This window comes from Chelonoidis abingdonii, chromosome 3 (assembly GCF_003597395.2).
Source record: "Chelonoidis abingdonii isolate Lonesome George chromosome 3, CheloAbing_2.0, whole genome shotgun sequence".
NCBI lineage: Eukaryota > Metazoa > Chordata > Testudines > Testudinidae > Chelonoidis > Chelonoidis abingdonii.
In genome coordinates, this window is record NC_133771.1 from 192,138,763 (window position 1) to 192,155,216 (window position 16,454).

The 16,454-nt window shown below is 44.8% G+C and overlaps 1 protein-coding gene across 2 annotated transcripts in view; it reads left to right on the forward strand.

Moving 5' to 3' along the window:
* EML6 (EMAP like 6) overlaps window positions 1-16,454 on the forward strand; it is a 360,575-nt gene that overhangs the window by 74,281 nt on the left and 269,840 nt on the right. The gene's annotated exons all lie outside the window — the stretch shown is intronic.

The window sequence follows — 16,454 nt, forward strand, 5'->3', positions numbered from 1 at the left end:
TAAATGTGATGCACTGGCCAGGTAAACGGAAACAAGCTGAATCCCGCGAACTTTTGAATTCCATTGTCCTGATTTGTCACCGTGAGGTCAGCACACACACAGGTGACCACAAGAGGTATTTGCACTCGTCACATCAGTCTCTTGTATTCGAAGAAGAAGCGCCAGCTCTGGACCACACAGGAAGGTGGGATGCTGATCGGTATCTGGAGGGTGAGGACTCAGTGCTACGCACTGCGTTCCAAAGACGAGGGGGGGGGGGGGGGGGGGGGGGGGGGGGGGGGGGGTATGAAAAAGTTTTGCAAAAGAAATTTTCAAAGTTATGGCTGATAAAGGTACGCCAGAGACTCCCTTCTCAGTGCCGAGTGAAATGAGGAACTAGACAGGAGTTACCAGAAGCCAGAGAAGCAAACGAAAGGTCAGGGCGTCTGAGACCGAAAAATGCCGCTTCTTGCTGATACTACATTTGCAATTTGGGGTTCAGCCGCTGACCAGTCCCCCCCTGTCCGTGGATTCAGACTTTAGGATGAAATATCAGTGTTTTCTGAGGATGTAGCCCGAGGGGGAGATGGGAGACGAATTGAGGATGAGAATGACCTGAGTGATAAGCACACAGCAGTCCGTAAAACCCCAACAGCCAGTGATCTTTTTGAGACCCAAGCATCCAGTCCGCACCTCCAAGCGAGAAGCGACAGTGAAAGCCATGGAAGCTTACCTCCGTAAGTGTCCCTTCATTCTTACCAACACGGATTAAACAAGACGGTTTTTGTAGATCGCATTGACCACCAGGGCTTTGTTTTTTTTTTTTTTGACTGCAGTCGCAGCATTACTGTTACAGGAAAATTTCGTTAACATGTTCTGGGAGATACGAGTGAAATCCTCCAAAATTAATGTCATGAATCGATCCGTGGAGAACTCAAAAAACCCTTATGCATATATTGAGAACATTTCTGGCAAGACAGCCTTCTCGTTCCCCATAGTAGGTAATTTGCAACGCTTGCATTTTGCGAACATATTGGTAACGGCAGGCATTGAGGATTCACTGAGGCATTGCATAAAAACGTCTGCCTGCCTGCGGTGCTATTGTCAGGAGAGAGATATCATCCAATTTGTTAACCCTTGTAGACATCAGGAATGTAAACAGGGGGCAATGGCGATTTTGCTACTGGCAGAGCGGGGGGATGGGAGGGGAAAGCGACGAGTATTTTCAGCGTCATGGCAGAGGATTTTCCCTGCCTACCAGCAACGCGATCGGGGGGTGATGTAGGGTGAAAAATAACTTCGATATCCGCGTAGCCAGCGGTGCTGATCGTATATGATAGGAGCCATGCGCTGTTGGTGGATTGTGAAAGAGGGGGTTTGGGCTTTGCAGGTCTCTTACAGGACAAGGCATTTATAGATCACTGTGTATCATGAACGGCGCGAGAAGTCAATTTTAACGCCTACCTTCCATCGCCGCGTGGGAGTTAACGTTTGGCATCCTGCGTCTGTGTGTGTGCCACGTCACACAGACACTGAATAAATTTAAACGCTACAAAATGCGACCTGTTATAGAGATCAATGATGCTCTGTAAGGTGGATAGTGTTCTATTGGTGAAAGAGTAACTATCATTGCTCTGTAAAATGTATCTTATCCACATACTTACTCCCTGGTTTGCCATTCCCCATGCAGCAAATGACATTTCTTCATGAGTTCCCATATGCCATCACGAGGGTTGCTGGTGATACGGCGGAGGAGAATGAAGACGCGAGATGAAATGTTTCACAGAAATTTGAAGATAACAACGCAATGAGAGGGATAAACAGGAATGGATTGGAAGGATGTGGTAGCAAAGTAAGGAAAGATGCCAGTGAACGATTGAGAGGGCTAGGCAGGCAGACCACGTGGGGAGAGAAGAAACGCTTGGCATCTGCTGCGATTCTCAAACAAATCCCAACGCATGGTGGAGCTTCAGAAGAGCAGCACAGTAGCAAGTGCATCTGCAGCCCCTGATAACTCCCTGCAAGCCACGTACCACATCTCTCACCAGACGTGTAAGAACGCGTGGTGGGAGGCTTTTGCACCCTGCCTCCTCCACAGACGCTGCAGTAGTTCAGGAAAAGCTGTAATTAACGCTACAAGTGCTAGTAGCTTCCTTCCCCTCTTCCAAAGCAACAGCTAGTCAGGACAACTTCTAATCTCTGCTTTTGTTGTTAAGTTCTTGTAATACAGAATACAATCGAAAGGGGAGGGTGGTTGCTTACGGGAGATCTAGTAAGGAAAAATCATGATTTTTAACAGATGCATAATTACTTTTAATGAATAATAAATGATTTTTAAACGATACAGAATTTATTCCTTCGCCAACCTGTAATGAAAGGGGGAGGGTGGGTTGCTTACACTGAATAAGTCCATCAAGTGCGGAGGGTCATCAAGGGAAGCACCGGCACCACCGTACCTGGGCCGTGCTGAAACTCGTTTTCAAGGCTTCTGATGCGCAGCGCCTCCAGGTGTGCTCTTCTAATCGCCCTGGTCGCTGGCTGCTCGTACTCAGCGCGCCAGGTGATTTGCCTCAGCTCCCACCCAGCCATAAATGTTCCCCCTTAGTCTCACAAAGATTGTGGAGACACACAGCAAGCAGCAATAGCAGCGGGACATTGGTTGGTGAGGCTGAGCGAGTAGTAATGACGCCAGCGACCCTTTAAACGGCAATGCACTTCTACACCATCCGGCACTTGCTCAGCTGTAGTTGAACAGTCCTGACCACTGTCCAGGCTGCAGTGTGTATGGCTTCATGAGCCTGGCATCAAGGGTAGGCTGGGTCCCCGGATAACTATAGGCATTTGAACATTCCCAACGGTTATTTTGGTTCTGGGAAGTAATTCCTTGCGTGCAGCCGTTTAAACAGACTAGTGCTCCTGAAGACGCGATGCGTCATGACCCTTCTGGCCATCCACGTGGATGTGGGTGAAACGTCCCTTGTGGTCACCAGTGCTTCAGCACCATTGAAAGTACCCCTTGCGTTCACGTAGGGTACGTGGTGTTCTGGGGCCAGATAGGGATATAGGGTTCCATCTATGGCCCACCACAGTTCGAAAACCCATTGCAGCAAAGCCATCCACTATCACCTGCACGTTGCCAGAGTCACAACCTTCGTAGCAGCAGTTAACGATTGCTTTGCTACTTGCATCACTGCAGCCCCACAGTAAATTTGCCCACTCCAAATTGATTCCGACTGACCGGTAGCTGTCTGGCGTTGCAAGCTTCCAGAGGGCTATTGCCACTCGCTCTCCACTGTGAGGGCTGCTCTCATGTTTGTATTACGGCGTTTCAGGGCAGGGGAAAGCATGTCACAAGTTCTAAGAAAGTGCTCTTACGCATGCGAAAGTTGTCGCAGCCACTCGAATCGTTCCCACACGTCACAACTATGCGGTCCACCAGTCTGTGCTGTGTTTCCGTGCCCAAATTCGGCGTTCCAATGGGTAGTAGATGCCCCGTTATAGGCGGTGCTCCAAACGTGGGGCCAGCGGTTATGGAGAATTCTGCCTCCATCTCGTCTCGTGTCTCGCCGCTCAGCATAGCTGCCTCTCCTCTCCTCTGCCTTTGCAGTCATTGTTCAGTAAGTCAGCACGAGAGCGCGAGGTGTTGCACACGGTCAGGCATACCGTTTGTGATCTCAGGGTCCATGATTGCTGTGCTATGGCGTTGCTCAATGCACCGCGAAAAAGCGCCAAAGGGTTGTCTGCTTGCCCTCACAAAGGAGGAGGTGAGGCTGTACCAGCACCACCCGGGGCAATGTTTTCTGGCCCATTCAGGCACTGTGCTCTCAACACGGAAGTGGAACTATGGGATAGCTGAGGAACAGCTACCACAGTGACCGTCCTGAAATCGATGGTAGCCTTTGACATGGACACAAGCAATCGATTTGTGATCGCATTTGTGGACGCGCAAACCGATTTATACATCGGTTTCTCAATATCGGTAAAACTACTTCGAAATATCGTGCGAGTGTAGACGTAGCCCCGTGCCTATAGGGTCAAACACATTGTCCAGGATGGTTCAGGGTATATCTCATCAATTCACTCCCCTCCCCCCCGTGAAAGAAAAGGGGAAAAAATCGTTTCGTTGACTTTTTTCAATGTCACCGTATGTCTCTGCTGTGCTAGTAGACACAGTGTTGGGGACATGAACAGCAGCATCTTTCCCCTCCTTCCCGGTGGCAGATTGGACAGTGCAGTAGAACTGGTAGCCGTCCTTGTCATCATCCTTGAGTGCTCTGGCTGGCCTCAGGTGAGGTCGGCGGGGGCGCCTGGGTAAAAATAGGAATGACTCCGGTTATCCGGCAGATGGTACAGAACAACTGGTAACCATCCTCATCATAGCAACTGGGGGCGATTCCATCAAGCCCCACTTTCATGTCTAAAGAAAAGATTCTGTACTGCCTAGACTATCATAGCAGCGGGATGCTGGGCCTCTCTCGCCCACTGTTTAGTGTCCTGCCTGGACTATCATAGCAGCTGGAGGCTGCCCTCTCTCTCATTTTATCTCACTAAAAAGTCAGCGTTTCCTTTTTCTGCATTCTTTTACTTCATCACACAAATGGGGGACCCTGCAACGGTACCAGAAGAGTTGAGGGAGGGAGCAATGGGGGGTGTTGCAGGGACCCCTAGAATGGCATGCAGTTATAATTTCTGTGGATCTGACATGGAGCGCTGTGCTCTCTGGTTCTCTGATACATGTTCTCTAGTACATTGCCCGATATTCTAGGCAGGACTGACTTCTATTTTAGATACAACATAAAGGAGGGAATGACTGGGGGCCATTCCCATTTTTGTCTTGCGCCCTGGCCACCTCAGCGAAGGTCAGCAGGAGCACCATGAAGCAGCAGACAGTACAGAACGCTGATAACCGTCATCTCGTTGCCAATTTACAATGGACAGCAGACGGTACAGAATGACTGGTATCCGTCTTTGCTACCTTGCAAGGCAAATGAATGCTGCTGTGTAGCGCTGCAGTACCGCCTCTGTCACGGCATCCAGTACACATAGATGAACAGTGACAAAAGGCAAAACGGGCTCCATGGTTGCCATGCTATGGCGTCTGCCAATGCAATCAGGAAAAGGGTGTGAAACGATTATCTGCCATGCTTTCACGGAGGAAGGAATGAGTGATGACATTTACCCGGATCACCTGTGACACTGTTTTCGCACATCATGCATTGGGATCTCAACCAGAATTCCAATGGGCGGGCGACTGCGGAACTATGGATAGCTACCCACAGTGCAACGCTCAGAAATTGATGCTAGCTCAGTACATGGACGCACACCGCCGAATTATTGTGTTTGCTGGCGCGTGCACTGACTTTATACAACCTGTTTTACAAAACTGGTTTATGTAAAATCAGAATAATCCTGTAGTGTAGACGTACCCTCACAAAGGTTCTGTCGCAATAGTCCCACTGAAGGCCTTTGCCCAGAAGGCTACAAAAATGGGCTGAGGTTCACCTCTGCAGGAAGCAGCTAAGGGAGCGCTCTCCTGCTGCCAAGACCACACTGGTATCATTGGCACCTGTTACGTTGTACTCTGAGACACCGGGACCATCTCATACTGCAAGTACCGAGAGAGCAAAAGACCCTAAGCAGGCTTGCTCTGCCGAAGGCTCAAAGGGCAAAGTGAAATCCCCTGCCTCTGTACCCATGAATCAGAAGGGACACTCAGCACTCATAGAATCATAGAACTGGAAGGGACCTTGAGAGGTCATCTAGTCCAGTCTCCTGCACTCATGGCAGGACTAATTATCTAGACCATTCCTGTCAGGTGTTTGCCTAACCTGTTCTTAAAAATCTCTAGTGATGGAGATTCTACAACCTCCCTAGGCAATTTATTCCAGTGCATAACCACTCTGACAGGAAGTTTTTCCTAATGTCCAACCTAAACCTCCCTTGCTGCAATTTTAGCCCATTGCTTTTTGTCCTATCCTCAGAGTTTAAGAAAAACAAATTTTCTTCCTCTTCCTTGTAACAACCTTTACATATTGAAAACTGTTATCATGTTCCCACTCAGTCTTCTCTTCTCCAGACTAAGCAAACCCAATTTTTTCAATCTTCCCTCATAGGTCATGTTTTCTAGACCTTTAATTATTTTTGTTGCTCTTCTCTGGACTCTCTCCCATTTGTCCATATCCTTCCTGAAATGTGGACCCACAACTGGACACGATACTTCAGTTGAGGCCTAATCAGAGCAGAATAGAGCGGAAGAATTACTTCCCATATCTTGCTTACAACACTCCTACCAATACATCCTAGAATGATATTTGCTTTTTTTGCTACATAGCACAAGACCCTCGGCACCGGCAGCTACAACTCACATGTCGGCACCGGCAGCTACAACTCACATGTCGGTACTGGCAGCAACACCACATTGGTACTGTCTTTCCCAGTACTGCACCAGTTCTTTAGGCATGCAGAGCTACTGGTCTCTTCAACACTAGAATCTCCACTCCTCGGTACCGAAGGCACTCCAACTTGATCAGTACTGAGCTGCTTGACCACTCCATTTAGATCAGCTCCCCCTCTCTCCAGTGATCACGAGGATGAAGGGGAAATATATGCACCCCATCACTCCTCACCCAAACCAGGACCATTCCGCCAAACAGGATACCACTTATCTTCAGAACCCGAACCACCAAAAAAGAAAATCAACCATCTGCGGTAGCATCTGACTCAGATGAGGAAAATTAACATGCGTCAGTCCACACCACTTTGGATCGTTATTGAGCAGAACCCATCATTGGCATGGACACGTCCTCTGGAATGGTGGTTGAAGCATGAAGGGACATATGAATCATTAGTGCATCTGGCACATAAATATCTTGTGATGCCAGCTACACCAGTATCATGTGAACGCATGTTCTTATTTTCACAACATTGTAAACAAAAAGTGGGCAGCATCATTGCCTGCAAATGTAAACAAACTTATTTGAGCAATTGGCTGAACAAGAAGTAGGACTGAGTGGACTTGTAGACTATAAAGTTTTACATTGCTTTGTTTTTGAGTGCAGTTATTTTTTGTACATAATTCTACATTTGTAAGTTCAACTTTCATGAAGTTGATATTGCACTACAGTACTTGTATTAGGTCCATTGAAAAATACTATTTCTTTTGTTTTTTACAGTGCAAATATTTGTAATAAAAATAATATTATTAAGTGAGCACTGTACACTTTGAATTATGTGTTGTAATTGAAATTAATCTATTTGGAAATGTAGAAAATATCCAAAAGTATTTAAATAAATGATATTCTATTATTGTTTAACAGTGACTTAATTGCACGATTAATCATGATACATTTTTTTAATTGCTTGACAGCTGTAGATTACATATTAGAACTGAAAAAACTGGGACTCTCTACAAGCTCCATCAAGATACACCTTGCGGCTCTCATGGCTTTCCACGAGAAGATGGATGGGGTCATCATATTCACCCACCCAACAACCAAACGCTTCCTCGAGGGCATTAAGAACACTTACCCCGAAATAAGGACCACAACTCTTATGTGAGACCTCAACCTGATCTTATGTGGACTTATGGAAACTCCATTTGAACCACTGGTCATGTGTTCATTACTCCCTCTACCTATGAAGGTAGCTTTCCTCATAGCCAGTATGGTGGCTAGATGTACTGGAGAAGTAGATGCCTTAATAGCACACTCTCCATACACAACTTTCTTTAAAAATAAAGTTAGCTTAAGATCACACCCCAAATTCCTTCCCAAAGTGGCCTCCTCTTTTCATTTAAACCAACCCATTTACTTACCTGCATTTTTTCCAAAGCCATTTGCAGACAAAAGAGAGGCATGACTCCACGTCCTGGACGTGCAAAGAGCATTAGCTTTCTACACTGAAAGAAAAAAAACATTTAGAAATCACCGAAACTATTGGTCTTGATAACAGAATGATGAAAAGGGTAGTCTCAAAACAGAGACTATCCAAATGGATATTGGAGTGAATCCACTTTTGTTATCAAAAACATCAATTATAAGCCCCAATGGGAGCCTGGACAAACTTCACCAGAGCACTTTCAACATCCATAGTCTAGAGCAGTAACTTAGACATAGAATCATAGAGGATTAGGGTTGGAAGAGACCTCAGGAGATCATCTAGTCCAATTCCCTGCTCAATGCAGGACCAACACCAACTAAATCATCCCAGCCAGGGTTTGTCAAGCCGGGCCTTAAAAACCTCTATGGATGGAGATTCCACCACTTCCCTAGGTAACCCATTCCAGTGCTTCACCACCCTCCTAGTAAAATAGTGTTTCCTAATATCCAGTCTAGACCTCCCTCACTGCAACTTGAGACCATTGCTGCTTGTTCTGTCATCTGCCACCACTGAGAACAGCCTAACTCCATCCTCTTTGGAACCCCCCTTCAAGTAGTTGAACTCTATCAAATCCCCCCTCACTCTTCTCTTCTACAGACTAAATAAGCCCAGTTCCCTCAGCCTCTCTTCGTAAGCTATGTGCCACAGCCAGGGGCGCCTCTAGGAATTTTGCCGCCCCAAGCATGGCAGGCAGGCTGCCTTCTGTGGCTTGCCTGCGGAGGGTCCGCTGGTCCTGTGGCTTTGGGGGACCTCCCACAGGCATGCCACTGGATCCTCCGCAGGCATGCCTGCGAGAGGTCCGCCAAAGCCGCGGGACCACCAGACCCTCCGCAGGCAAGCCGCCGAAGGCAGCCTGCCTGCCGCCCTCACGGCGCCGGCAGAGCACCCCCTGCGGCTTGCTGTCCCAAGCACGCGCTTGGCATGCTGGGGCCTGGAGCCGCCCCTGGCCGCAGCCCCCTAATCATTTCCATTGTCCTCCGCTGGATTCTCTCCAATTTGTCCACATCCTTTCTGCAGTGGGGGGACCAAAACTGGATGTAGTGCTGCAGATGTGGCCTCACCAGTGCCGAATAGAGGGAATAATCACTTCCCTCGATCTGCTGACAGTGCTCCTGTTAGTGCAGCCCAATATGCTGTTGGCCTTCTTGGCAACAAGGGCACACTATTGACTCATATCCAGCTTCTCATCCATTGTAATCTCCAGGTCCTTGTCTGGAGAACTGCTGCTTAGCCAATTGGTCCCCAGCCTGTAGCAGTGGATGGGATTCTTCCTTCCTAAGTGCAGGACTCTGCACTTGTCTTTGTTGAACCTCATCAAATTTCTTTTGGCCCAATCCTCCGATTTGTCTAGGTCATTCTGGACCTTATCCCTAGCCTCCAGCATATCTACCTCTCCCTCCAGCTTAGTGTCATCTGCAAACTTGCTGAGAGTGCAATCCTTCTCATCATCCAGATCATTAATGAAGATGTTGAACAAAACTGGCCCCCGGACCAACTCTTGGGGCACTCTGCTTGATCCGGCTGCCAACTAGACATGGAGCTATTGATCAATACCCGTTGAGTCTGACGATCTAGCCAGCTTTCTGTCCACCTTATAGTCCATTCATCCAATCCATACTTTTTTAACTTGCTGGCAAGAATACTGTGGGAGACCATATCAAAAGCTTTGCTAAAGTCAAGATATATCACATCCACAGCTTTCCCCATATCCAAAGAGCCAGTTATCTCATCATTATCTCATCAGGTTGGTCAGGCATGACTTTCCCTTGGTGAATCCATGTTGACTGTTCCTGATCACCTTCCTCTCCTCCAAGTGCTTCAGAATGGATTCCTTGAGGACCTGCTCCATGACTTTGCCGGGGACTGAAGTGAGGCTGACCAATCTGTAGTTCCCCAGGTTCTCTTTCTTCCCTTTTTTGAAGATGAGCACTATATTTGCCTTTTTCCAATCGTCCGGGACCTTCCCCGATCGCCATGAGTTTTCAAAGACAATGACCAATGGCTCTGCAATCACATCAGCACCGTTGGATGCATTAGATCTGGACCCTTGGACTTGTGCACATTCAAAAAAGTGCCACTGTGGCTAAACAACAAAGTAAAAGAAGCAGGGAGAAGCAAAAAGACATCCTTTAAAAAGTGGAAGTTAAATTCTAGTGAGAAAAATAGAAAGGAACATAAACTCTGGCAAATGAAGTGTAAAAATATAATTAGGAAGGTGAAAAAAGAACTTGAAGAATAGCTAGCCAAAGACTCAAAAAGTAATTGCAATTTTTTTAAAGTGCATCAGAAGCAGGAAGTCTGCTAAACAACCAGTGGGGCCACTGGACGGCTGAGATGCTAAAGGAGAACTCAAGGATGATAAGGCCATTGCAGAGAAACTAAATGAATTCTTTACAGTGGTCTTCACGGCTGAGGATGTGAGGGAGATTCCCAAAACTGAGCCATTCTTTTTAGGTGACAAATCTGAGGAACTATCCCAGATTGAGATGTCATTAGAGGAGGTTTTGAAACAAATTGATAAACTGTACAGTAATAAGTCACCAGGACTAGATGACCCAAGAGTTCTGAAGAAACTCAAATGCAAAATTGCAGAACTATTAATTGTAGTCTGTAACATATCATTTAAAATCAGCTTCTGTACCAAATGACTGGAGGATAGCTAATGTGATGCCAGTTTTTAAAAAGGGCTCAGAGGTGTTCCCGGCAATTACAGGTCAGTAAGCCTGATTTCAGTACCGGGCAAACTAGTTGAAACTATAGTAAAAAATTAAATTGTCAGACACATAGATGAACATAATTTGTGGGGAAAAGTCAACATGGTTTTTGTAAAGGGAAATCATGCCTCACCAATCTGCTAGAATTCTTTTAGGGGGTCAACAAGCATGTGGACAAAGGGGAACCAGTGGATATAGTGTACTTAGATTTTCAGAAAGCCCTTGACAAGATCCCTCACCAAAGGCTCTTAAGCAAAGTAAGCTGTCAAGGGAAAAGAGGGAAGGTCCTCTCATGGATTAGTAAATGGCTAAAAGATAGGAAACAGAGGGCAGGAATAAATGGTCACTTTTCAGAATGGAGAGAGGTAAATAGTGGTGTCCCCCAGGGATCTGTACTGGGACCAGGCCTATTCAACATATTCATATAGGATCTGGAAAAAGCATCTCTCAAAACTGGGTGACTGGGCAACAAAATTGCAGATGAAATTCAACGTTGATAAATGCAAAGTAATGCACATTGGAAAACATAATGCCAACTATACATATAAAATGATGGGGTCTAAATTAGGTGTTACCACTCAAGGAAGAGATCTTGGAGTCATTGTGGATAGTTCTCTGAAAACATCCACTCAATGTGCAGTGGCAGTCAAAAAGGTGAACAGACTGTTGGGAATCATTAAAAAAGGGATAGATAATAAGACAGAAAATATCATATTGCCTCTATTTAAATCCATGGTACACTCACATCTTGAATACTGCATGCAGATGTGGTTGCCTCATCTAAAAAAAGATATACTGGAACTGGAAAAGGTTCAGAAAAGGGTAAAAAAATGATTAGGGGTATGGAACGGCTTTCGGATGAAGAGAGATTAATAAGACTGGGACTTTTCATCTTGGAAAAGAGACGACTAAGGGATATAATTGAGGTCTATAAAATCATGACTGGTGTGGAGGATGTAAATAAGGAAGTGTTTGTTACTCCTTCTCATAACACAAGAACTAGAGGTCACCAAATGAAATTAATAGGCAGTAGGTTTAAAACAAACAAAAGGACATATTTCTTCACACCACATACAGTCAACCTGGAACTCTTTGCCAGAGGATGTTGTGAAGGCCAGGACTATAACAGGGTTCAAAAAGAACTGGATAAATTCATGAAGGATAGGTCCATCAATGGTTATTAGCGAGGATGGGCAGGGATGGTGTCCCTAACCTCTGTTTGCCAGAAACTGGGAATGAACAACAGGGAATGGATCACTTGATGATTACCTGTTCATTCCCTCTGGGGCACCTGGCATTGGCTACTGTCAGAGGACAGGATACGGGGCTAGATGGAGCTTTGGTCTGACCCAGTATGGCTGTTCTTATGTTCTTATACTAGAAATCCTTTGGATCACTAGAAAGAAAGGTTAATACTTAAACCATGAACATTTGAATTTAACTTGTTTGTAATATAATACAGACGCTCCCTGGGTTACACAAACCCGACTTACACAAATCTGCACTTACGGAAAAAGTTCTGTAAGCTTTTTTTTTTTTTTTTTACTTAATTGTTGGGTATACGTTCCCAACTTATGCAAAATTCGACTTACGCAAGGCATTCCAGAATGGAATGCATGCGTAAGTCGGGGAGTGTCTGTACACACACATGCTTTAGGAAAAAAGATGACTAGGAGGGGATGTAGTGAAGGTAGACACAGATGAGCAGAGAACTTCTAGCCCAGCTACCCAGTTAGTGTGTAGGTGAATCCTGGAATCTGGGTGAGTGTTTATTCAGGTTATAGTTGCTATATTTTAGAGGGGCATGTGTGAATCTTTAGGGTATGTCTACACTTTGAGCTGGGAATATAATTTCCAGCTCGAGGAGACATACCTGAATTAGTGCTGATTGAGCCAGTGAACTAGAAACAGTGTAGCCATGGCAGTGGGAGGGGCTAGATGCTCTGAATATGATCCTGCCTGAGACCCTAGACCAATGGTTTTCAACCTGTGGTCTGTGTACCCCTACTGATCCATAGACTATGTCTAAGATTTCCAAAAGGGTCCACATCTCCATTTGAAATTTTTAGGTGTCTGCAAATGAAAAAAGGTTGAAAACCACTGCCCTAGACACATACTCTAAATGACTAGCTCCTCCCGCTGCTAGTGCCACCACAGCTACACTCTGTTTTAGTGCAGGTATGTCTCTTTAAACTGAGAATTGCATCCCCAGTTCAAAGTGTAGACATACCCTTTAACTGTCAGATTCCCCTTTTCTTTCAGTCTGACATAAATGCAATTCAGTGCCAACATCTTTAAAAGTTACTTACAACCACATAACTACTATTCAGACATACACTGAATTCCTGGGGAGAGACTGACTATGGGAAAATGATGTTGCATTCAATATGTTCTAGACAGGGACTACTTTCCCCTCAGACAGAGCAGCCTATGAAACCTTTGAGCAAGCAGCAATGGGGAGGCTCATTTCAGCTAGGTTAGGTCCTAATGTGGCTACCCTCAGATCCATTTTAGTGCCCAAGGTGAACAAGCATATTTGCACCCCATACCATTTTGGGGGGTTATTTTTCCACCTCATTCAGAGGTAGCATGTAACTATTCATAATAAGGTGTGGGGTAGGTGACCACCCCATAGAGGTTTTCAAACTGTGAGGCGCATACCCCAAGGGTTGTGGAGGAACATTCTGGGGAGAGAGTGGCGATGCCAGGTGGCTTGGTCTGGCGACGCCAGGCAGGGCTCAGAGAGGGAACACCACCTCCACCCTGACTCACCTCAATAGGTCACCCAGCCTGTATGGGGGTTGGGGGTACCTCTGGCCCCATCTTTCCATCCCTATGGCTTTGCACCCTGGGCAGCTACTCCACTTGCCCCACACTGCTTGCGGCCCTGGCTACTTCTTTATTGTATCCTGGAACAGAAACAAAATGGTGGCACATAAAGGAATACTGCAACACACTAACTAACATGCTCTCCAATACTCTTATGCCTCAAAGTGTTCTCTATTCTTTTGATTTTTTTAATGGACAGCAACAAATAATTTGGGTAATTCTCTTCCAAACAATGTATTTAGTTACAAAATAATCATAGTGAACGATGTTCTAGTTTGGGCCCATGTGATCCAGCTAGATAATTAGTCTTCTAATTCACCTCCTACCACAGAATCTAAGTGTTTTTCCCCATGTGTGACTTTTATGGGTGCAAAATAAACAATGAACAGAGTGTAAACTGATTCACTGTTGTCTCCTGAATCTGCAGTCAGCCTGAAATGATACTTCTGAGAACACTGTAAGTGTCCCATTCATCTGAATGGGTAATTTCTAAAAACAAATGATGAAACTGTTCAAGTAGTTACTTATTTCACTGCTGATCATTTTAGCAGACGTCCAGTTAATGTGCTTATTCCACAATCTTAAACCATCTCAGCCCTTCCTCAGTGCCAAAAGCTTCAAATATTTCCTATTTAGCTCCATAGGCATAGTTTGACTTCTATATTTAGGGGGGCAGCTCCAGTCAGGCCAATGGGGCTTCGTGTGTGTATGTGTGTGTGGGAAATTTATGCCCGCCAGAGGCTGGCAGTTTGGGGTGGGGGGTCAATGCCTCCGTCTCCCCAACCATGGCCAGGCTTAGGTCTCAGGTCTCTAGTTTCCTCTGACTACTCCAACATAAATATTCATTGCCAATACAAAAATTTAAAATATTAGACTATTGTAAAATTTAACTTAACAATATAAACAAAACAGGGGCTACTGTACTGATTGTATTATTTTTTGGGTCTCATTTAGTCAACTCCATTTTTATGTTTATTTGACGCTGCCTCTGAATTTGCAGTTTGCCATTCCAGGGACTCTCTGTGAAAGCCAGCTGAGATCTGGGCAGGAGAGTGGGGAGAGACTGGGGAGAGGACTGCCTGCCCCTCTGGGGGGGGGGTGTCCTAGTATAATTCCTCAATCTGAACCTTAGAGTTCACATATGAGGTACTAGCAGTGGTAAACGTCTGTCCCAGATCTGGACTTTAGCGTCCAAAATCTGGGTGCTTACCTGAAACTCCCCCAAGCTCACTACCAGCTTGGATTTTACTTCGCTTGCCACCATTGATAAAGATTTAGGCTCTTATCAGCCTGGGTTCCCAAATACTCCTAGGGGGACCCCTCTGTGGCCTCCCAACTTCTTTGGAAGACCCCCACGACTCAGAAATCTGAGTCTACCGTAAGGGAAATCATCCCCCCTCCCTTCTTCTCTCTCCGGGGTCCTGCTCTGAGCCACTTGAGAGATATTGATGCATCTCCTTTACATCACAGATACCACAGAAAACCTTGTCTCCTTTCTCTCCAGAAGAGACAGTTTTCAACACAGGAAACTTAAAGTGATTCTTTCTCTCTTTCCCTTGTTAGCCTGCTTCCCGCCCTGGGGACGAATAGGAAAATGACCGCACCAGCCTGGGGCTTTTCCCTTACCCCCATCCCCTTAGCCTGTCACCGATGTAACAGCAAGCTTCTTGGGCACAAAAAATACTTTCCCCTTTGGCCTCACTAGGAAAGCAAACTTGCAGACAAATTCGTAAAAATGAAAACTTTATATATAAAAGAAAGAAAATACAGAACAATAATACTGCAATTAAAAAGATCAATACAAGGCTCTTGCTATATAGGAAAAGTTGAATAACCAAGTTTGATTTTAAATAATAGCCAATTCTAAATCAAATCCAGCAATCAACACCCAGTAAATACAACACAAAGCCATAAACAGCCTATTGCCTTGTTTTCTTTTTGTACTTACAGACGTTTTAAGTAGAATATTTGAGAATAAGATGGATTTAAGAACCAAAAGCTTGTTTACCCACAAGCTGAAGGAAATCAACAAAAGACCCTACCCTGAGTACACAAATTCCCGCCCCTGACTTTTAAAAAAATCCAGTTCTCTGATTGCTCCTCTGGTCAGGTGTTTGGTTCCCCCTTTGTTCACCCTTTACAGGTAAAAGAAAATTAACCCTTACCTATCTACTTATGACAGGGGGGTCTGACATCCCTCCTCCCAATTCTGTATTTCCTAGTTTTCAAAAGTTTGATATGAAACTTACTCTTCATTTCCCAGTTTTTACTAAGTTTGAGTTTTGTTGGTTTGAATTTGATATTCTGGAAGAGCCTGATATAACCAAGCAACCATAACTCTGCAATAACGAAGGTTTTTTTTTGTTGTTGTTTTTTTGAGGGGGAGAGGCTTGGTCAGTGAATTTAGGTCTACCTTGCAGTAGATTATGCGGGGTCTGGGTTATACTATTTTGCAGTAACAAGCATATCCAAATAGCAAAGAGTGTAAGGATGTTGCTTGACATACTTTAAATATATTATACTTTTAAAGAGATGCAAAGGGCAATGTTCAAAACCAATTTCTCTGTAACCCCAATGGGAGTTACATAACTAAAAACCCAGCATAATATTTTTTAAACATTTCTATCTATATACAAAAAAGAGGTAGTACAAGTACTGTTTGATATGGCTGCTGCTAATTTTTCTTGAATATCAGAGAAAATAAGATAAAATATATAGGTACAGGAAATTTCAGCTTTCCAGGATGTAGTAACTAAAATATATATCTATAAGCACATGCAATTCCTTGTCTCAGAGATAGAAGCAATAGTTTGACTCCCCATCCCCTCTGAGGTTTTGATTCTTTAAAAAATATATAATGATGATGATGAAGGCCTTCCTATAGTTTAAATTAATTGTGAAAAGTATATTTTACTCAGCTGCTGGCCTACTTTTTTTTCCAATTTGAACTGAAATTTGCATACTAATTTCTAGAACCATGGAAAGACAAAGAGAAGCCCATGAAAGAAACAGTCCTATCAGATAAACGAAACTATTTAAAATACAATAGGTTTT